This window comes from Osmerus mordax, chromosome 17 (genome assembly GCF_038355195.1).
Source record: "Osmerus mordax isolate fOsmMor3 chromosome 17, fOsmMor3.pri, whole genome shotgun sequence".
Classification (NCBI taxonomy): domain Eukaryota; kingdom Metazoa; phylum Chordata; class Actinopteri; order Osmeriformes; family Osmeridae; genus Osmerus; species Osmerus mordax.
In genome coordinates this window covers 13,384,285-13,407,434 of record NC_090066.1, presented here as the reverse complement: position 1 = coordinate 13,407,434, position 23,150 = coordinate 13,384,285, and positions in this window count along the sequence as shown.

Genomic DNA, 23,150 nt, shown 5'->3' with positions numbered 1-23,150 from the left:
CTAATTGCTAACGAAATTTCAATGAAATGTCTCCCCTGCTCTTCAGCGCGCGCGTGCTCCACATTCTCACACACTCAGCCTTTCCCTTGACACACGCGCGGGCTTGGCGAGACGCATACACAACATTTCAGGCAATTGTGGGCTGACCAAGCCCCCACTCATTCCTTGGCTTGAAGTGAAGGCCCTTGTGGATCTTGATGGTAATGCATTTTAGAAAAAGTTCTCAAAATCCTGAAACATTGATAGTATAGGCCAGGAGTAACTACCACACCACAAATGACACACCATTATCCATAGGTGGCGCTACGGCCAAGCCCCAATTTTCCATTTACAAAGTGATGCCATTCGCATCCCATTTGTCCCAAAATTCTGAAATTCATTAGATATGCCTTATTTCTCATGAGGAACAAAAAAGCCTCAATAACCTATAACGGCCACCATATTGGATTGTTTTGTACAATAAAGATTTAGGAAACACGTTTTGTTGCTACTTCTCCTACAATTTTTGTCCAATCTTCCCCAGAATTGGCAGGTATCATCGTCAGAGCAACCCTAACTGAAATCTTCAACAGATTTTTGAATTTCAAAACCGTTTGTCCGGTACAGCCAATCAAAATCGTCAACAAAGCAACCAAACAGGAAGTTGGATCAAATCTCAGCAAATCTTTGAAATATCACCACCAAACTTGGTGTGTCACATGAAAGACACTACATCATGTTCCCATGTGAGAAGGCAAATTAATATCTTCAAAAATGATTGAAATAAGGTAAATCTAATTTATTTCTAACGCTAAAATAATGCTTTACACAAAGTTGACTGTAAGATGAAAAGTTGAATTTTGTTGAATATTTGAAAAATGCATGCTTGGCTAATTGTTAAGGAAATTTCCAATGAAACGTCTCCCATGCTCCTCAGCGCGCGCGCTACACATTCTCACACACTCAGCCTTTCCCTTGACACACGCGCGGGCTTGGCGAGACGCATACACAACATTTCAGGCAATTGTGGGCTGACCAAGCCCCCACTCATTCCTTGGCTTGAAGTGAAGGCCCTTTTGGATCTTGATGGTAATGCATTTTCGAAAAAGTTCTCAAAATCCTGAAACATTGATAGTATAGGCCAAGAGTAACTACCACACCACAAATGACGCACCATTATCCATAGGTGGCGCTACGGCCAAGCCCCAATTGTCCATTTACAAAGTGATGCCATTCGCATCCCATTTGTCCCAAAATTCTGAAATTCATTAGATATTCTCTTCTCCTGTCTGGCCCCCCAGTGGTGGAATCAACTCCCCACCTCCATCAGAGATACTGACTGTCTCTCCACCTTCAAGAAAAGGTTCAAGACGCACTTGTTCCGGGAGTACAACGGTACTTAGGAATTGTTCGCTTGACCCGATGTTAGGTTCCTCAAGGATCACAATGACTCTTGCTTAGAGACATGTTGCTCTTGTGGTTAGTGGTAACTGTTTTAAATTTTTGTTCTCGCTGTGATATATAGTTTTTATTACTGTTGCTTGCTTTTTTCCACAGGTACACTTGCACTTATAGCGGTTCATGTTGTTTAATTGTAACTTGTTTAACTACATGCTCTTATGGTTCTTCCCTTTGGCACTTACTTTGGTTGTTCACAATGTGTGCTTCATGTTTTGGCTACTCGCGATGTTTTTTGGCTATCTTGTTGTTATGATCAGTGACCTATGCACTTTGTAAAGCTCTCTCTTGGAAGTCGCTTTGGATAAAAGCGTCTGCTAAATGAATAAATGTAAATGTAATGTCTCCCCTGCTCCTCAGCGCGCGCGCTCCACATTCTCACACACTCAGCCTTTCCCTTGACACACGCGCAAGCTTAGCGAGACGCAAACACAACATTTCAGGCAATTGTGGGCTGACCAAGCCCCCACTCATTGCTTGGTCTTTAGCAAAGGCCCATGTGGATCTTGATGGTATTGCATTTCCGATTTTGTATGCAATGGTAAAAAGTTCTCAAAATCCTGAAACATTGATAGTGTAGGCCATGAGAAACTACCACACCACAAATGACCCACCATTACCTGTAGGTGGTGCTACAGGCCACGCCCTGATACACAAAGATACAAGGCTTTCTGGAATGGGTAGGCTCACCAAGCCCCCTCCCTTCACTCCTTGGCTTGAAATAAAAGCCCTTGTGGATCTTGATGGTATTGCATTTCAGATTTGGTATCCCATTGGTAAGTCTGCAGCATGGAATTTTACAGTGACAATTTGTAAAGAATATACATTTTTCAGTAGTTTGCAATGTTTGGAGGAATCCGCCATTGCTGCTTGCAGTTATATTTATTATTATTATTCTAGTTCCATGGGAGTCAATGGCAGCCCCTAGACCCCTTGGATAACTTTTTGACAAATTTGGCACACTCATTAAGGACAGTTCCTTCTATACCTACACCAAGTTTCATGTATCCCATCAGACCACTCTAGCGCCACCAATGGGTCAAAGTTGGACTTGTGTTTACACACGCAACTTTTGAACCGTATGACTGATTTTCAAAAATGAGGTACCATTGGATTCCCTGGATCAAGACGAGTTCAACGCACCCTATGACGTCAATTTCCGGTTATATAGATTTTCCGCTATTTCCGGTTGTATCAAAAACCTTTGAAAGCCTACTCCTCCTACAATTTTTGTCATATCTTCTTCAAAATGACCAGAGATGATCTTCAGACCAAGCCTCACAAAAGTTATCCCATGGCGTTTTGATTTTATAAACCGTTTGTCCGGCACAGCCAATCAAAATCAGCAAAAAAGTAACCAAACAGGAACTTGGGTCAAATCTCAGCAAATCTTTGAGATATCAACACGTAACTTGGTATGTCACAAGGAAGACACTACAACATGTTACCATGTGCAAAGGCTATTTCATATCTCCAGAAATGGTTGATTTAAAGCAAATTGAATTTATCGCTAACGCAAAAATAATGCTTTACACATCCGCCGGTCAAAAACTGATACTTTGATTCAATCACAAGTTCATATGAAGACTCTTGAGAATGTTTAGTACACAAATCTGAGGAAAAGTTGACTGTAACATGAAAAGTCGATTTGTGGTGAATATTTGAAAAATGCATGCTTGGCTAATTGCTAACGAAATTTTCAATGAAATGTCTCCCCTGCTCTTCAGCGCGCGCGTGCTCCACATTCTCACACACTCAGCCTTTCCCTTGACACACACGCGGGCTTGGCGAGACGCATACACAACATTTCAGGCAATTGTGGGCTGACAAAGCCCCCACTCATTCCTTGGCTTGAAGTGAAGGCCCTTGTGGATCTTGATGGTAATGCATTTTAGAAAAAGTTCTCAAAATCCTGAAACATTGATAGTATTGGCCAGGAGTAACTACCACACCACAAATGACGCACCATTATCCATAGGTGGCGCTACGGCCAAGCCCCAATTGTCTATTTACAAAGTGATGCCATTCTCATCCCATTTGTCCCAAAATTATGAAATTCAATTAGATATGCCTTATTTCTCACGAGGAACAAAAAAGCCTCAATAACCTATAACGGCCGCCATATTGGATTTTTTTGTACAATAAAGATTTAGGAAACACGTTTTTTCGCTACTTCTATTACAATTTTTGTCCAATCTTCCCCAGAATTGCCAGGTATCATCGTCAGATTAACCCTCACTGAAATCTTCAACAGATTTTTGAATTTCAAAACCGTTTGTCCGGTACAGCCAATCAAAATCGTCAACAGAGCAACCAAACAGGAAGTTGGATCAAATCTCAGCAAATCTTTGAAATATCAACACCAAACTTGGTGTGTCACGTGAAAGACACTACGTCATGTTCCCATGTGAGAAGGCAAATTAATATCTTAAAAAATGATTGAAATAAAGGAAATCTAATTTATTTCTAACGCTAAAATAATGCTTTACACATACGGCAGTCAAAAAACTCTGATTCAATCACAAGTTCATGAAGACTCTTGAGAATGTTTAGTACACAAATCTCAGAAAAAGTTGACTGTAAGATGAAAAGTTGAATTTAGGTGAATATTTGAAAAATGCTTGCTTGGCTAATTGTTAAGGAAATTTCCAATGAAATGTCTCCCCTGCTCCTCAGCGCGCGCGCTCCACATTCTCACACACTCAGCCTTTCCCTGACACACGCGCAAGCTTGACGAGACGCATACACAACATTTCAGGCAATTGTGGGCTGACCAAGCCCCACTCATTGCTTGGTCTTTAGCAAAGGCCCATGTGGATCTTGATGGTATTGCATTTCCGATTTTGTATGCAATGGTAAAAAGTTCTCAAAATCCTGAAACATTGATAGTATAGGCCAAGAGTAACTACCACACCACAAATGGCCCAATATCACCCATAAGTGACGCTACAGGCCACGACCTGATACACAAAGATACAAGGCTTTCTGGAATGGGTAGGCTCACCAAGCCCCCTCCCTTCACTCCTTGGCTTGAAGTGAAGGCCCTTGTGGATCTTGATGGTAATGCATTTTAGAAAAAGTTCTCAAAATCCTGAAACATTGATAGTATAGGCCAGGAGTAACTACCACACCACAAATGACGCACCATTATCCATAGGTGGCGCTACGGCCAAGCCCCAATTTTCCATTTACAAAGTGATGCCATTCGCATCCCATTTGTCCCAAAATTCTGAAATTCATTAGATATGCCTTATTTCTCATGAGGAACAAAAAAGCCTCAATAACCTATAATGGCCGCCATATTGGATTTTTTTGTACAATAAAGATTTAGGAAACACGTTTTTTCTTTACTTCTCCTACAATTTTTGTCCAATCGTCCCCAGAATTGGCAGGTATCATCGTCAGAGCAACCCTCACTGAATTCTTCAACAGATTTTTGAATTTCAAAGACATTACATCATGTTCCCATGTGAGAAGGCAAATTAATATCTTAAAAAATGATTGAAATAAAGGAAATCTAATTTATTTCTATCTAACGCTAAAATAATGCTTTACACACCCGCCAGTCAAAAACCTCTGATTCAATCACATGTTCATAAAGACTCTTGAGAATGTTTAGTACACAAATCTCAGAAAAAGTTGACTCTAAGATGAAAAGTTGATTTTTGGTGAATATTTGAAAAATGCATGCTCTGCTAATTGTTAAGGAAATTTCCAATGAAATGTCTCCCCTGACCCTCAGCGCGCGCGCTCCACATTCTCACACACTCAGCCTTTCCCTTGACACGCGCAAGCTTGGCGAGACGCATACACAACATTTCAGACAATTGTGGGCTGACCAAGCCCCCACTCATTGCTTGGTCTTTAGCAAAGGCCCATGTGGATCTTGATGGTATTGCATTTCCGATTTTGTATGCAATGGTAAAAAGTTCTAAAAATCCTGAGACATTGATAGTATAGGTTAACAGTAACTACCACACCACAAATGGCCCAACATCACCCATAGGTGACGCTACTGGCCACGCCCTGATGCACAAAGATACAAGGCTTTCTGGAATGGGTAGGCTCACCAAGCCCCCTCCCTTCACTCCTTGGCTCGGAATAAAAGCTCTTGTGGATCTTGATGGTATTGCATTTCAGATTTGGTGTCCCATCGGTAAGTCTGCAGCATGGATTTTTACAGTGACAATTTGTAAAGAATATAAATTTTTCAATGGTTTGCAATGTTTGGAGGAATCCGCCATTGCTGCTTGCAGTTATATTTAGGATTCCTCCGTAAGGAGGAAACCTATTGTTATTGTTAGTTTTATTATTATTATTATTATTATTATTATTATTATTCTAGTTCCATGGGAGTCAATGGCAGCCCCTAGAACCCTTGGATAACTTTTTGTTAAATTTGGCACACTCATTAAGGACAGTTCCTTCTATACCTACACCAAGTTTCATGTATCCCATCAGACCACTCTAGCGCCACCAATGGGTCAAAGTTGGACTTGTGTTTACACACGCAACTTTTGAACCGTATGACTGATTTACAAAAATGAGGTACCATTGGATTCCCTGGATGAAGACGAGTTCAACGCACCCTATGACGTCAATTTCCGGTTGTATAGATTTTCCGCTATTTCCGGTTGTATCAAAAACCTTTGAAAGCCTACTCCTCCTACAATTATTGTCATATCTTCTTCAAAATGACCATAGATGATCTTCAGACCAAGCCTCACAAAAGTTATCCCATGGCGTTTTGATTTTCTAAACCGTTTGTCCGGCACAACCAATCAAAATCAGCAAAAAAGTAACCAAACAGGAACTTGGGTCAAATCTCAGCAAATCTTTGAGATATCAACACTAAACTTGGTATATCGGTGGACGACACTACAACATGTTACCATGTGCAAAGGCAACTTCATATCTCAAAAGATGATTGATATAAAGCAAATCGAATTTATCGCTAACGCTAAAATAATGCTTTACACATCCGCCGGTCAAAAACTGATACTTTGATTCAATCACAAGTTCATATGAAGACTCTTGAGAATGTTTAGTACACAAATCTGAGGAAAAGTTGACTGTAACATGAAAAGTCGATTTTATGTGAATATTTGAAACATGCATGCTTGGCTAATTGCTAACGAAATTTTCAATGAAATGTCTCCCCTGCTCTTCAGCGCGCGCGTGCTCCACATTCTCACACACTCAGCCTTTCCCTTGACACACGCGCGGGCTTGGCGAGACGCATACACAACATTTCAGGCAATTGTGGGCTGACCAAGCCCCCACTCATTCCTTGGCTTGAAGTGAAGGCCCTTGTGGATCTTGATGGTAATGCATTTTAGAAAAAGTTCTCAAAATCCTGAAACATTGATAGTATAGGCCAGGAGTAACTACCACACCACAAATGACGCACCATTATCCATAGGTGGCGCTACGGCCAAGCCCCAATTTTCCATTTACAAAGTGATGCCATTCGCATCCCATTTGTCCCAAAATTCTGAAATTCATTAGATATGCCTTATTTCTCATGAGGAACAAAAAAGCCTCAATAACCTATAACGGCCGCCATATTGGATGTTTTTGTACAATAAAGATTTAGGAAACACGTTTTTTTGCTACTTCTCCTACAATTCTTGTCCAATCTTCCCCAGAATTGGCAGGTATCATCGTCAGAGCAACCCTCACTGAATTCTTTAACAGATTTTTGAATTTCGAAACCGTTTGTCTGGTACAGCCAATCAAAATCGTCAACAAAGCAACCAAACAGGAAGTTGGATCAAATCTCAGCAAATCTTTGAAATATCAACACCAAACTTGGTAGGATGACTCGGAACCCTCTTCTGAGGATGTCCAATCAATTTGGTGTCATGTGATCGGCGTGGCCGCAGGAACCAAAAATGTGTTTTGGCCAATAACTGTTGATTTGTTTGCCTTTAGTTCATGAAAACTCTTGAGAATGTTTAGTACACAAATCTCAGAAAAAGTTGACTGTAAGATGAAAAGTTGAATTTTGGTGAATATTTGAAAAATGCATGCTTGGCTAATTGTTAAGGAAATTTCCAATGAAATGTCTCCCCTGCTCCTCAGCGCCCACGCTCCACATTCTCACACACTCAGCCTTTCCCTTGACACACGCGCAAGCTTGGCGAGACGCATACACAACATTTCAGGCAATTGTGGGCTGACCAAGCCCCCACTCATTGCTTGGTCTTTAGCAAAGGCCCATGTGGATCTTGATGGTATTGCATTTCCGATTTTGTATGCAATGGTAAAAAGTTCTCAAAATCCTGAAACATTGATAGTATAGGCCAAGAGTAACTACCACACCACAAATGGCCCAATATCACCCATAAGTGACGCTACAGGCCACGCCCTGATGCACAAAGATACAAGGCTTTCTGGAATGGGTAGGCTCACCAAGCCCCCTCCCTTCACTCCTTGGCTCGGAATAAAAGCTCTTGTGGATCTTGATGGTATTGCATTTCAGATTTGGTGTCCCATCGGTAAGTCTGCAGCATGGATTTTTACAGTGACAATTTGTAAAGAATATAAATTTTTCAATGGTTTGCAATGTTTGGAGGAATCCGCCATTGCTGCTTGCAGTTATATTTAGGATTCCTCCGTAAGGAGGAAACCTATTGTTATTGTTAGTTTTATTATTATTATTATTATTATTATTATTATTATTATTCTAGTTCCATGGGAGTCAATGGCAGCCCCTAGAACCCTTGGATAACTTTTTGTTAAATTTGGCACACTCATTAAGGACAGTTCCTTCTATACCTACACCAAGTTTCATGTATCCCATCAGACCACTCTAGCGCCACCAATGGGTCAAAGTTGGACTTGTGTTTACACACGCAACTTTTGAACCGTATGACTGATTTACAAAAATGAGGTACCATTGGATTCCCTGGATGAAGACGAGTTCAACGCACCCTATGACGTCAATTTCCGGTTGTATAGATTTTCCGCTATTTCCGGTTGTATCAAAAACCTTTGAAAGCCTACTCCTCCTACAATTATTGTCATATCTTCTTCAAAATGACCATAGATGATCTTCAGACCAAGCCTCACAAAAGTTATCCCATGGCGTTTTGATTTTCTAAACCGTTTGTCCGGCACAACCAATCAAAATCAGCAAAAAAGTAACCAAACAGGAACTTGGGTCAAATCTCAGCAAATCTTTGAGATATCAACACTAAACTTGGTATATCGGTGGACGACACTACAACATGTTACCATGTGCAAAGGCAACTTCATATCTCAAAAGATGATTGATATAAAGCAAATCGAATTTATCGCTAACGCTAAAATAATGCTTTACACATCCGCCGGTCAAAAACTGATACTTTGATTCAATCACAAGTTCATATGAAGACTCTTGAGAATGTTTAGTACACAAATCTGAGGAAAAGTTGACTGTAACATGAAAAGTCGATTTTATGTGAATATTTGAAACATGCATGCTTGGCTAATTGCTAACGAAATTTTCAATGAAATGTCTCCCCTGCTCTTCAGCGCGCGCGTGCTCCACATTCTCACACACTCAGCCTTTCCCTTGACACACGCGCGGGCTTGGCGAGACGCATACACAACATTTCAGGCAATTGTGGGCTGACCAAGCCCCCACTCATTCCTTGGCTTGAAGTGAAGGCCCTTGTGGATCTTGATGGTAATGCATTTTAGAAAAAGTTCTCAAAATCCTGAAACATTGATAGTATAGGCCAGGAGTAACTACCACACCACAAATGACGCACCATTATCCATAGGTGGCGCTACGGCCAAGCCCCAATTTTCCATTTACAAAGTGATGCCATTCGCATCCCATTTGTCCCAAAATTCTGAAATTCATTAGATATGCCTTATTTCTCATGAGGAACAAAAAAGCCTCAATAACCTATAACGGCCGCCATATTGGATGTTTTTGTACAATAAAGATTTAGGAAACACGTTTTTTTGCTACTTCTCCTACAATTCTTGTCCAATCTTCCCCAGAATTGGCAGGTATCATCGTCAGAGCAACCCTCACTGAATTCTTTAACAGATTTTTGAATTTCGAAACCGTTTGTCTGGTACAGCCAATCAAAATCGTCAACAAAGCAACCAAACAGGAAGTTGGATCAAATCTCAGCAAATCTTTGAAATATCAACACCAAACTTGGTAGGATGACTCGGAACCCTCTTCTGAGGATGTCCAATCAATTTGGTGTCATGTGATCGGCGTGGCCGCAGGAACCAAAAATGTGTTTTGGCCAATAACTGTTGATTTGTTTGCCTTTAGTTCATGAAAACTCTTGAGAATGTTTAGTACACAAATCTCAGAAAAAGTTGACTGTAAGATGAAAAGTTGAATTTTGGTGAATATTTGAAAAATGCATGCTTGGCTAATTGTTAAGGAAATTTCCAATGAAATGTCTCCCCTGCTCCTCAGCGCCCACGCTCCACATTCTCACACACTCAGCCTTTCCCTTGACACACGCGCAAGCTTGGCGAGACGCATACACAACATTTCAGGCAATTGTGGGCTGACCAAGCCCCCACTCATTGCTTGGTCTTTAGCAAAGGCCCATGTGGATCTTGATGGTATTGCATTTCCGATTTTGTATGCAATGGTAAAAAGTTCTCAAAATCCTGAAACATTGATAGTATAGGCCAAGAGTAACTACCACACCACAAATGGCCCAATATCACCCATAAGTGACGCTACAGGCCACACCCTGATACACAAAGATACAAGGCTTTCTGGAATGGGTAGGCTCACCAAGCCCCCTCCCTTCACTCCTTGGCTTGAAATAAAAGCCCTTGTGGATCTTGATGGTATTGCATTTCAGATTTGGTATCCCATTGCTAAGTCTGCAGCATGGAATTTTACAGTGACAATTTGTAAAGAATATACATTTTTCAGTGGTTTGCAATGTTTGGAGGAATCCGCCATTGCTGCTTGCAGTTATATTTATTAGGATTCCTCTGTAAGGAGGAAACCTATTGTTATTGTTAGTTTTATTATTATTATTATTATTATTATTATTATTATTCTAGTTCCATGGGAGTCAATGGCAGCCCCTAGAACCCTTGGATAACTTTTTGTTAAATTTGGCACACTCATTAAGGACAGTTCCTTCTATACCTACACCAAGTTTCATGTATCCCATCAGACCACTCTAGCGCCACCAATGGGTCAAAGTTGGACTTGTGTTTACACACGCAACTTTTGAACCGTATGACTGATTTACAAAAATGAGGTACCATTGGATTCCCTGGATGAAGACGAGTTCAACGCACCCTATGACGTCAATTTCCGGTTGTATAGATTTTCCGCTATTTCCGGTTGTATCAAAAACCTTTGAAAGCCTACTCCTCCTACAATTATTGTCATATCTTCTTCAAAATGACCATAGATGATCTTCAGACCAAGCCTCACAAAAGTTATCCCATGGCGTTTTGATTTTCTAAACCGTTTGTCCGGCACAACCAATCAAAATCAGCAAAAAAGTAACCAAACAGGAACTTGGGTCAAATCTCAGCAAATCTTTGAGATATCAACACTAAACTTGGTATATCGGTGGACGACACTACAACATGTTACCATGTGCAAAGGCAACTTCATATCTCAAAAGATGATTGATATAAAGCAAATCGAATTTATCGCTAACGCTAAAATAATGCTTTACACATCCGCCGGTCAAAAACTGATACTTTGATTCAATCACAAGTTCATATGAAGACTCTTGAGAATGTTTAGTACACAAATCTGAGGAAAAGTTGACTGTAACATGAAAAGTCGATTTTATGTGAATATTTGAAACATGCATGCTTGGCTAATTGCTAACGAAATTTTCAATGAAATGTCTCCCCTGCTCTTCAGCGCGCGCGTGCTCCACATTCTCACACACTCAGCCTTTCCCTTGACACACGCGCGGGCTTGGCGAGACGCATACACAACATTTCAGGCAATTGTGGGCTGACCAAGCCCCCACTCATTCCTTGGCTTGAAGTGAAGGCCCTTGTGGATCTTGATGGTAATGCATTTTAGAAAAAGTTCTCAAAATCCTGAAACATTGATAGTATAGGCCAGGAGTAACTACCACACCACAAATGACGCACCATTATCCATAGGTGGCGCTACGGCCAAGCCCCAATTTTCCATTTACAAAGTGATGCCATTCGCATCCCATTTGTCCCAAAATTCTGAAATTCATTAGATATGCCTTATTTCTCATGAGGAACAAAAAAGCCTCAATAACCTATAACGGCCGCCATATTGGATGTTTTTGTACAATAAAGATTTAGGAAACACGTTTTTTTGCTACTTCTCCTACAATTCTTGTCCAATCTTCCCCAGAATTGGCAGGTATCATCGTCAGAGCAACCCTCACTGAATTCTTTAACAGATTTTTGAATTTCAAAACCGTTTGTCCGGTACAGCCAATCAAAATCGTCAACAAAGCAACCAAACAGGAAGTTGGATCAAATCTCAGCAAATCTTTGAAATATCAACACCAAACTTGGTAAGATGACTCGGAACCGTCTTCTGAGGATGTCCAATCAATTTGGTGTCATGTGATCGTGTCATGTGATCGGCGTGGCCGCAGGAACCAAAAATGTTTTTTGGCCAATAACTGTTGATTTGTTTGCCTTTAGTTCATGAAAACTCTTGAGAATGTTTAGTACACAAATCTCAGAAAAAGTTGACTGTAAGATGAAAAGTTGAATTTTGGTGAATATTTGAAAAATGCATGCTTGGCTAATTGTTAAGGAAATTTCCAATGAAACGTCTCCCTCTGCTCCTCAGCGCGCGCGCTACACATTCTCACACACTCAGCCTTTCCCTTGACACACGCGCAAGCTTGACGAGACGCATACACAACATTTCAGGCAATTGTGGGCTGACCAAGCCCCCACTCATTGCTTGGTCTTTAGCAAAGGCCCATGTGGATCTTGATGGTATTGCATTTCCGATTTTGTATGCAATGGTAAAAGTTCTCAAAATCCTGAAACATTTATAGTATAGGCCAAGAGTAACTACCACACCACAAATGGCCCAATATCACCCATAAGTGACGCTACAGGCCACGCCCTGATACACAAAGATACAAGGCTTTCTGGAATGGGTAGGCTCAACCAAGCCCCCTCCCTTCACTCCTTGGCTTTAAATAAAAGCCCTTGTGGATCTTGATGGTATTGCATTTCATATTTGGTATCCCATTGGTAAGTCTGCGGCATGGAATTTTACAGTGACTATTTGTAAAGAATATACATTTTTCAGTGGTTTGCAATGTTTGGAGGAATCCGCCATTGCTGCTTGCAGTTATATTTATTATTATTATTCTAGTTCCATGGGAGTCAATGGCAGCCCCTAGAACCCTTGGATAACTTTTTGTTAAATTTGGCACACTCATTAAGGACAGTTCCTTCTATACCTACACCAAGTTTCATGTATCCCATCAGACCACTCTAGCGCCACCAATGGGTCAAAGTTGGACTTGTGTTTACACACGCAACTTTTGAACCGTATGACTGATTTTCAAAAATGAGGTACCATTGGATTCCCTGGATCAAGACGAGTTCAACGCACCCTATGACGTCAATTTCCGGTTGTATAGATTTTCCGCTATTTCCGGTTGTATCAAAAACCTTTGAAAGCCTACTCCTCCTACAATTTTTGTCATATCTTTTTCAAAATGACCAGAGATGATCTTCAGACCAAGCCTCACAAAAGTTATCCCATGGCGTTTTGATTTTCTAAACCGTTTGTCCGGCACAGCCAATCAAAATCAGCAAAAAAGTAACCAAACAGGAACTTGGGTCAAATCTCAGCAAATCTTTGAGATATCAACACTAAACTTGGTATATCGGTGGACGACACTACAACATGTTCCCATGTAGGAAGGCAAATTAATATCTTCAAAAATGATTGAAATAAAGGAAATCAAATTTATTTCTAACGCTAAAATAATTCTTTACACATCCGCCAGTCAAAAAACTCTGATTCAATCACAAGTTCATGAAGACTTTTGAGAATGTTTAGTACACAAATCTCAGAAAAAGTTGACTGTAACATGAAAAGTTGAATTTAGGTGAATATTTGAAAAATGCATGCTTGGCTAATTGTTAAGGAAATTTCCAATGAAATGTCTCCCCTGCTCCTCAGCGCGCGCGCGCTCCACATTCTCACACACTCAGCCTTTCCCTTGACACACGCGCGAGCTTGACGAGACGCATACACAACATTTCAGGCAATCGTGGGCTGACCAAGCCCCCACTCATTCCTTGGCTTGAAGTGAAGGCCCTTGTGGATCTTGATGGTAATGCATTTTAGAAAAAGTTCTCAAAATCCTGAAACATTGATAGTATAGGCCAGGAGTAACTACCACACCACAAATGACGCACCATTATCCATAGGTGGCGCTACGGCCAAGCCCCAATTTTCCATTTACAAAGTGATGCCATTCGCATCCCATTTGTCCCAAAATTCTGAAATTCATTAGATATGCCTTATTTCTCATGAGGAACAAAAAAGCCTCAATAACCTATAACGGCCGCCATATTGGATTGTTTTGTACAATAAAGATTTAGGAAACACGTTTTTTTGCTACTTCTCCTACAATTTTTGTCCAATCTTCCCCAGAATTGGCAGGTATCATCGACAGAGCAACCCTCACTGAATTCTTCAACAGATTTTTGAATTTCAAAACCGTTTGTCCGGTACAGCCAATCAAAATCGTCAACAAAGCAACCAAACAGGAAGTTGGATCAAATCTCAGCAAATCTTTGAAATATCACCACCAAACTTGGTGTGTCACGGGAAAGACACTACATCATGTTCCCATGTGAGAAGGCAAATTAATATCTTCAAAAATGATTGAAATAAAGGAAATCTAATTTATTTCTATTGCTAAAATAATGCTTTACACATTCGCCGGTGCAAAACTGATACTCTGATACAATCACAAGTTCATGAAGACTCTTGAGAATGTTTAGTACACAAATCTCAGAAAAAGTTGACTGTAAGGTGAAAAGTTGAATTTTGGTGAATATTTGAAAAATGCATGCTTGGCTAATTGCTAATGAAATTTCCAATGTAATGTCTCCCTCTTCTCCTCAGCGCGCGCGCTCCACATTCTCACACACTCAGCCTTTCCCTTGACACACTCGCAAGCTTGACGAGACGCATACACAACATTTCAGGCAATTGTGGGCTGACCAAGCCCCCACTCATTGCTTGGTCTTTAGCAAAGGCCCATGTGGATCTTGATGGTATTGCATTTCCGATTTTGTATACAATGGTAAAAAGTTCTCAAAATCCTGAAACATTGATAGTATAGGCCAAGAGTAACTACCACACCACAAATGGCCTAATATCACCCATAAGTGACGCTACAGGCCACGCCCAGATACACAAAGATACAAGGCTTTCTGGAATGGGTAGGCTCACCAAGCCCTCTCCCTTCACTCCTTGGCTTGAAATAAAAGCCCTTGTGGATCTTGATGGTATTGCATTTCAGATTTGGTATCCCATTGGTAAGTCTGCAGCATGGAATTTTACAGTGACAATTTGTAAAGAATATACATTATTATTATTCTAGTTCCATGGGAGTCAATGGCAGCCCCTAGAACCCTTGGATAACTTTTTGTTAAATTTGGCACACTCATTAAGGACAGTTCCTTCTATACCTACACCAAGTTTCATGTATCCCATCAGACCACTCTAGCGCCACCAATGGGTCAAAGTTGGACTTGTGTTTACACACGCAACTTTTGAACCGTATGACTGATTTACAAAAATGAGGTACCATTGGATTCCCTGGATGAAGACGAGTTCAACGCACCCTATGACGTCAATTTCCGGTTGTATAGATTTTCCGCTATTTCCGGTTGTATCAAAAACCTTTGAAAGCCTACTCCTCCTACAATTATTGTCATATCTTCTTCAAAATGACCATAGATGATCTTCAGACCAAGCCTCACAAAAGTTATCCCATGGCGTTTTGATTTTCTAAACCGTTTGTCCGGCACAACCAATCAAAATCAGCAAAAAAGTAACCAAACAGGAACTTGGGTCAAATCTCAGCAAATCTTTGAGATATCAACACTAAACTTGGTATATCGGTGGACGACACTACAACATGTTACCATGTGCAAAGGCAACTTCATATCTCAAAAGATGATTGATATAAAGCAAATCGAATTTATCGCTAACGCTAAAATAATGCTTTACACATCCGCCGGTCAAAAACTGATACTTTGATTCAATCACAAGTTCATATGAAGACTCTTGAGAATGTTTAGTACACAAATCTGAGGAAAAGTTGACTGTAACATGAAAAGTCGATTTTATGTGAATATTTGAAACATGCATGCTTGGCTAATTGCTAACGAAATTTTCAATGAAATGTCTCCCCTGCTCTTCAGCGCGCGCGTGCTCCACATTCTCACACACTCAGCCTTTCCCTTGACACACGCGCGGGCTTGGCGAGACGCATACACAACATTTCAGGCAATTGTGGGCTGACCAAGCCCCCACTCATTCCTTGGCTTGAAGTGAAGGCCCTTGTGGATCTTGATGGTAATGCATTTTAGAAAAAGTTCTCAAAATCCTGAAACATTGATAGTATAGGCCAGGAGTAACTACCACACCACAAATGACGCACCATTATCCATAGGTGGCGCTACGGCCAAGCCCCAATTTTCCATTTACAAAGTGATGCCATTCGCATCCCATTTGTCCCAAAATTCTGAAATTCATTAGATATGCCTTATTTCTCATGAGGAACAAAAAAGCCTCAATAACCTATAACGGCCGCCATATTGGATGTTTTTGTACAATAAAGATTTAGGAAACACGTTTTTTTGCTACTTCTCCTACAATTCTTGTCCAATCTTCCCCAGAATTGGCAGGTATCATCGTCAGAGCAACCCTCACTGAATTCTTTAACAGATTTTTGAATTTCAAAACCGTTTGTCCGGTACAGCCAATCAAAATCGTCAACAAAGCAACCAAACAGGAAGTTGGATCAAATCTCAGCAAATCTTTGAAATATCAACACCAAACTTGGTGTGTCACGTGAAAGACACTACGTCATGTTCCCATGTAGGAAGGCAAATTAATATCTTCAAAAATGATTGAAATGAAGGAAATCAAATTTATTTCTAACGCTAAAATAATGCTTTACACATCCGCCAGTCAAAAAACTCTGATTCAATCACAAGTTCATGAAGACTTTTGAGAATGTTTAGTACACAAATCTCAGAAAAAGTTGACTGTAAGATGAAAAGTTGAATTTTGGTGAATATTTGAAAAATGCATGCTTGGCTAATTGTTAAGGAAATTTCCAATGAAATGTCTCCCCTGCTCCTCAGCACGCGCGCTCCACATTCTCACACACTCAGCCTTTCCCTTGACACACGCACAAGCTTGGCGAGACGCATACACAACATTTCAGGCAATTGTGGGCTGACCAAGCCCCACTCATTGCTTGGTCTTTAGCAAAGGACCATGTGGATCTTGATGGTATTGCATTTCCGATTTTGTATGCAATGGTAAAAAGTTCTCAAAATCCTGAAACATTGATAGTATAGGCCAAGAGTAACTACCACACCACAAATGGCCCAATATCACCCATAAGTGACGCTACAGGCCACGCCCTGGTACACAAAGATACAAGGCTTTCTGGAATGGGTAGGCTCACCAAGCCCCCTCCCTTCACTCCTTGGCTTGAAATAAAAGCCCTTGTGGATCTTGATGGTATTGCATTTCAGATTTGGTATCCCATTGGTAAGTCTGCAGCATGGATTTTTACAGTGACAATTTGTGAAGAATATAAATTTTTCAGTGGTTCGCAATGTTTGGAGGAATCCGCCATTGCTGCTTGCAGTTATATTTATTATTATTATTCTAGTTCCATGGGAGTCAATGGCAGCCCCTAGAACCCTTGGATAACTTTTTGTTAAATTTGGCACACTCATTAAGGACAGTTCCTTCTATACCTACACCAAGTTTCATGTATCCCATCAGACCACTCTAGCGCCACCAATGGGTCAAAGTTGGACTTGTGTTTACACACGCAACTTTTGAACCGTATGACTGATTTTCAAAAATGAGGTACCATTGGATTCCCTGGATCAAGACGAGTTCAACGCACCCTATGACGTCACTTTCCGGTTATATAGATTTTCCGCTATTTCCGGTTGTATCAAAAACCTTTGAAAGCCTACTCCTCCTACAATTTTTGTCATATCTTCTTCAAAATGACCATAGATGATCTTCAGACCAAGCCTCACAAAAGTTATCCCATGGCCTTTTGATTTTATAAACCGTTTGTCCGGCACAGCCAATCAAAATCAGCAATAAAAGAAACCAAACAGGAACTTGGGTCAAATCTCAGCAAATCTTTGAGATATCAACACTAAACTTGGTATATCGGTGGACGACACTACAACATGTTACCATATGCAAAGGCTATTTCATATCTCCAAAAAAGGTTGATATAAAGCAAATCGAATTTATCCCTAACGCTAAAATAATTCTTTACACATCCGCCAGTAAAAAACTGATACTCTGATTCAATCACAAGTTCATATGAAGACTCTTGAGAATGTTTAGTACACAAATCTGAGGAAAAGTTGACTGTAACATGAAAAGTCGATTTTTGGTGAATATTTGAAACATGCATGCTTGGCTAATTGCTAACAAAATTTTCAATGTAATGTCTCCCTCTGCTCCTCAGCGCGCGCGCTCCACATTCTCACACACTCAGCCTTTCCCTTGACACACGCGCGGGCTTGGCGAGACGCATACACAACATTTCAGGCAATTGTGGGCTGACCAAGCCCCCACTCATTCCTTGGCTTGAAGTGAAGGCCCTTGTGGATCTTGATGGTAATGCATTTTAGAAAAAGTTCTCAAAATCCTGAAACATTGATAGTATAGGCCAGGAGTAACTACCACACCACAAATGACACACCATTATCCATAGGTGGCGCTACGGCCAAGCCCCTATTGTCCATTTACAAAGTGATGCCATTCGCATCCCTTTTGTCCCAAAATTCTGAAATTCATTAGATATGCCTTATTTCTCATGAGGAACAAAAAAGCCTCAATAACCTATAACGGCCGCCATATTGGATTTTTTTGTACAATAAAGATTTAGGAAACACGTTTTTTCTTTACTTCTCCTACAATTTTTGTCCAATCTTCCCCAGAATTGGCAGGTATCATCGTCAGAGCAACCCTCACTGAACTCTTCAACAGATTTTTGAATTTCAAAACTGTTTGTCCGGTACAGCCAATCAAAATCGTCAACAAAGCAACCAAACAGAAAGTTGGATCAAATCTCAGCAAATCTTTGAAATATCAACACCAAACTTGGTGTGTCACGTGAAAGACACTACATCATGTTCCCATGTGAGAAGGCAAATTAATATCTTAAAAAATGATTGAAATAAAGGAAATCTTTTTTATTTCTAACGCTAAAATAATGCTTTACACATCCGCCGGTCAAAAACTGATACTTTGATTCAATCACAAGTTCATATGAAGACTCTTGAGAATGTTTAGTACACAAATCTGAGGAAAAGTTGACTGTAAAATGAAAAATTGATTTTTGGTGAATATTAAAAAAATGCATGCTTGGCTAATTGTTAAGGAAATTTCCAATGAAATGTCTCCCCTGCTCCTCAGCGCGCGCGCTCCACATTCTCACACACTCAGCCTTTCCCTTGACACACGCGCAAGCTTGACGAGACGCATACACAACATTTCAGGCAATTGTGGGCTGACCAAGCCCCCACTCATAGCTTGGTCTTTAGCAAAGGCCCATGTGGATCTTGATGGTATTGCATTTCCGATTTTGTATGCAATGGTAAAAAGTTCTCAAAATCCTGAAACATTGATAGTATAGGCCATGAGAAACTACCACACCACAAATGACCCACCATTACCCATAGGTGGCGCTACGGCCACGCCCCAATTGTCCATTTTCAAAGTGATGGCATTTCCACACCATCAGTCTAAAACGTCGTAAACTATACATGCCTTATTTATAATGGGAAACTATACAGTGGTGACCCATACAGTCCACCATGTACGGTGAACATTTTGAAAACGTACAAATATCTTCTTATGAACCATGACTCCAATTGACTAGAAATTTTGTTTGATGTGTAGGCCACACGTAGTTATGCTTGTTTGCTACCACAATAGCTATGGGAATAAGAGTGAATGCAATGAGGAGGTTATTGAAACGCAATACTCTGAGTTGGTGCATGTCAGTTTAGGCAGAGGTAGCTTTTTAAACCTCTACAGCCATGCCCCAATTTGCCTATATTCAAAGTGATGCCATTTGCATCCCATTTGTCCCAAAATTCTGAAATTCATTAGATATGCCTTATTTCTCATGAGGAACAAAAAAGCCTCAAGAACCTATAACGGGCGCCATATTGGATTTTTCTGTACAATAAAGATTAAGGAAACACGTTTTTTCGCTACTCCTCCTTCAATTCTGGTGCAATCTTCCCCAGAATTGGCACACATCATCGTCAGAGCAACCCTCACTCATGTATTCAACAGATTTTTTATTTTCACAACCGTTTGTCTGGTACAGCTCCTCAGCGCGCACGTGCTCCACATTCTCACACACTCAGCCTTTCCCTTGACACACGCGCAAGCTTGGCGAGACGCAAACACAACATTTCAGGAGAGTGTGGGCTGACCAAGCCCCCACTCATTGCTTGGTCTTTAGCAAAGGCCCATGTGGATCTTGATGGTATTGCATTTCCGATTTTTTATGCAATGGTAAAAAGTTCTCAAAACCCTAAAACATTGATAGTATAGGCCAAAAGTAACTACCACACCACAAATGGCCCAATATCACCAATAGTTGACGCTACAGGCCACACCCTGATGCACAAAGACACAAGGCTTTCTGGAATGGGTAGGCTCACCATAGACCCTGAAGCCGACGCCAAGTGCCACCAAGCGGTGCCATTTGAGTTTCAGCCAAAGCCAGCTAATATTTTGTAAGCCAAATTGAGCCACCATCTGATATTTTTTGGCTCAGCAAGATGAAATTATTTGCGTCAAACAATAATTATATCTATCACATAGAGACATACACACTCAAAAAATCAATGATAAACTAAATCAATTTGGCACACCGGATTCGCCACAGTCTTGTGCTCGTTGCTATGATACACAGGACTCACAGTGAATTGATGACCAATTAAAATTGTGCCTTTTCCGATAGTGATGATCATAGACATAGACAGTAAAAGAAGCAATTCGTTTTTCTCTCACGCTGAGCTGAAATGGCGGAAACAACTAGAAAAGGTAATTGTGTTGTTCTCACATACTTTCTTAATTTCTATTTTGCATACTCAGATGTTTGTTAGATCTTCAGTTTTTGGAAGTAAGAATGCCGTTTTGTCAGGACTAGGGTTTTGTCGATATTTTTGTACTCTTTTAAAACTTGGAAATATTGAGATCTAGTAAATCAGTATAACATAAACATCTGTAGACATGAAGTGGCAGCTTCAGGCATTTGTAGCTATTAACATTTTGGCGGCTGCAGCAGCCATTTAGGTTTTGGCTGAGCTGGCTAGCCAGCCAATAACTTCATCAGCCAGCCATTATTCTCAAAACAAATGGCTTCGGGGTCTAGCTCACCAAGCCCCCTCCCTTCACTCCTTGGCTTGACATAAAAGCCCTTGTGGATCTTGATGGTATTGCATTTCAGATTTGGTATCCCATTGGTAAGTCTACAGCATGGATTTTTCTATACAGTGACAATTTGTGAAGAATATACATTTTTCAATGGTTCGCAATCTTAGGAGGAATCCGCCATTGCTGCTTGCAGCTATATTTAGGATTCCTCCGTAAGGAGGAAACCTATTGTTATTGTTAGTTTTATTATTATTATTATTATTATTCTAGTTCCATGGGAGTCAATGGCAGCCCCTAGACCCCTTGGATAACTTTTTGACAAATTTGGCACACTCATTAAGGACAGTTCCTTCTATACCTACACCAAGTTTCATGTATCCCATCAGACCACTCTAGCGCCACCAATGGGTCAAAGTTGGACTTGTGTTTACACACGCAACTTTTGAACCGTATGACTGATTTTCAAAAATGAGGTACCATTGGATTCCCTGGATCAAGACGAGTTCAACGCACCATATGACGTCAATTTCCGGTTATATAGATTTTCCGCTATTTCCGGTTGTATCAAAAACCTTTGAAAGCCTACTCCTCCTACAATTTTTGTCATATCTTCTTCAAAATGACCAGAGATGATCTTCAGACCAAGCCTCACAAAAGTTATCCCATGGCGTTTTGATTTTCTAAACCGTTTGTCCGGCACAGCCAATCAAAATCAGCAAAAAAGTAACCAAACAGGAACTTGGGTCAAATCTCAGCAAATCTTTGAGATATCAACACGTAACTTGGTATGTCACAAGGAAGACACTACAACATGTTACCATGTGCAAAGGCTATTTCATATCTCCAGAAATGGTTGATTTAAAGCAAATTGAATTTATCGCTAACGCAAAAATAATGCTTTACACATCCGCCGGTCAAAAACTGATACTTTGATTCAATCACAAGTTCATATGAAGACTCTTGAGAATGTTTAGTACACAAATCTGAGGAAAAGTTGACTGTAACATGAAAAGTCGATTTGTGGTGAATATTTGAAAAATGCATGCTTGGCTAATTGCTAACGAAATTTTCAATGAAATGTCTCCCCTGCTCTTCAGCGCGCGCGTGCTCCACATTCTCACACACTCAGCCTTTCCCTTGACACACACGCGGGCTTGGCGAGACGCATACACAACATTTCAGGCAATTGTGGGCTGACAAAGCCCCCACTCATTCCTTGGCTTGAAGTGAAGGCCCTTGTGGATCTTGATGGTAATGCATTTTAGAAAAAGTTCTCAAAATCCTGAAACATTGATAGTATTGGCCAGGAATAACTACCACACCACAAATGACGCACCATTATCCATAGGTGGCGCTACGGCCAAGCCCCAATTGTCTATTTACAAAGTGATGCCATTCTCATCCCATTTGTCCCAAAATTCTGAAATTCAATTAGATATGCCTTATTTCTCACGAGGAACAAAAAAGCCTCAATAACCTATAACGGCCGCCATATTGGATTTTTTTGTACAATAAAGATTTAGGAAACACGTTTTTTCGCTACTTCTATTACAATTTTTGTCCAATCTTCCCCAGAATTGCCAGGTATCATCGTCAGATTAACCCTCACTGAAATCTTCAACAGATTTTTGAATTTCAAAACCGTTTGTCCGGTACAGCCAATCAAAATCGTCAACAGAGCAACCAAACAGGAAGTTGGATCAAATCTCAGCAAATCTTTGAAATATCAACACCAAACTTGGTGTGTCACGTGAAAGACACTACGTCATGTTCCCATGTGAGAAGGCAAATTAATATCTTAAAAAATGATTGAAATAAAGGAAATCTAATTTATTTCTAACGCTAAAATAATGCTTTACACATACGGCAGTCAAAAAACTCTGATTCAATCACAAGTTCATGAAGACTCTTGAGAATGTTTAGTACACAAATCTCAGAAAAAGTTGACTGTAAGATGAAAAGTTGAATTTAGGTGAATATTTGAAAAATGCTTGCTTGGCTAATTGTTAAGGAAATTTCCAATGAAATGTCTCCCCTGCTCCTCAGCGCGCGC